Source organism: Guillardia theta (assembly GCF_000315625.1).
Source record: "Guillardia theta CCMP2712 unplaced genomic scaffold GUITHscaffold_531, whole genome shotgun sequence".
Lineage (NCBI taxonomy): Eukaryota > Cryptophyceae > Pyrenomonadales > Geminigeraceae > Guillardia > Guillardia theta.
In genome coordinates, this window is record NW_005434175.1 from 1 (window position 1) to 1,850 (window position 1,850).

Below are 1,850 nucleotides of genomic sequence, written 5' to 3' on the forward strand. Positions count from 1 at the left end.
GGGGGGGGGTTGATTTAAGAATGGCTCCAGACGGGCAGGCTAGCTGCACGCCTGGCAGTGCGACTCTAGAGCACTCCCAATTGTAAACCACCCTTGGTGGTAATTAGACCCTATATCCACCCCTCTTTCTTAATACAAAGTACCCACCCATTTCTCGACCAAAACCCCCTACCCACCCCCTTTGTTCCTCTACTCGGCCTTGACCCAACAGCCCCCGCCATGCTGGCTGCGAAAGATGCCATTTCCCTCTAACCCTTCGCTGTCACTCGAGCCATGCTTTGTTCCCCTCCTCCTCAACTTGTTTCCTCCCATCCTGGTGAATGCTGAATTGAGCTCATCGTCTTCTTCTCTTCTTCTCTTCCTCACTTCCTCTTGTTCATTCCTGCGCAGCGTGTTTTCACTCTACCTTTACGTTGTGGTGTGAGGTTTATTTCTGCTGGTTACCTACTTGATCGCTTAGTTTCGATTTGTTCTTTGATTCATTTCCCTGTCTTTCTCTTGCTCGCAACATCCTGACAGCCCATTCTGCTCGTAGTCAGCCGTGAAGAAATCCAACTTACATTTTGTGGGCAAGGTATCGAGCGAGCATGGGAGGTCTCAACTCCAAGGACCAGTCTCTTCTGGCTAATGACAAGCGAGGAATACGGGGTTTGGTGGACGATGTTGAAACAGCGAACAAGCTCGCGCCATGCTTTCGAAAGGATGATTGTCAGCTCTACTTCGCGTCCTTGAACACGAAATTCGGACTAAATGACGCTAACTACAAGGAACTAGCGAGAGTTGGTGTCAAGAGGGTCATGGTAGATGGATCTGACGCTGTGCCTGGCGGCAAGTAAGTTCTTGCTGTTCTTGCTGTGCCCCTTGTCTCATTGCTTGTCTAATGGCGCCCATGTTGACATTGATTCGACAGCTTTAAGCCCTTGACCTACAAACAATTCGTCAAGGTGTTCAGAAGGATGCAAGCTGAAGCTGACGTTGCTCTGCAAGCTCAGATGGCTCTGAGGTACCTCCTCATCGTCCTCGTTCTTCCTCGTCCTCGTTCTTCCTCGTCCTCGTTCCTCATAGTCATGCTATCTCGTTACAGGGGCTGGGTAGAACCCGATCGAGCGACTGCGCAGAGGATTTTGATGGAAGATGGGAGGATTGTTTCGTACGATGAAGCGCAGGAGAAAGGAGCGATCAAAGATCATGAAGCTCATGAAGCTCATCGAAGGTCGGAGCAGTCGGCCCAGGATCATGCTGCTGGGAGTCGCCACCTCGATCAAGAGACAGAGCAGGCCGCGCGGGCGAGCACGAGGCAAGAACGGCTGCGGATGATGCAGAATGCAAACTCCAACTTCGAGGATGCCGTTGGAGAGTTTGATATGGAACAAACTCATGATGATGTTGAAAATGCTCAGTTTGAAGATACTCAGTTTGAAGATTGCCAAGGGCTGGACATGGAGGAGGAGGAGGAGGAGGAGGAGGAGGAGGAGGTTCCAGCAAGCAGGAGACAAAGAACAGGGGAAGAGGATAACAAAGAGGACACCATTAATGGAGCTCGAGGAGATTTCAATCTCAACAAGGAGAATCAAGGGCCGTCATCCTTCGTCAGCCATCGTGGCAGTAATTGGAAACAGGACGATGAAGGAGATGAAGGAGAAAGAGATCGAAGTTGTACATGCAGCGGAAACTCCGAGTGTAGGTGCAGGAATGCTGCCTTGGCTGCAGGTCGAGCATCAGAAGATGCGGACGAAGATGCCGATCAACCCGATCAAAGTGAGGAAGGCTCTGCCGATGCCAACCCTGATGGTGATCGATGCGGAGTTTGTTTTGATCGAATGGAACTGACTGTTGGTATTTGAAGCGGC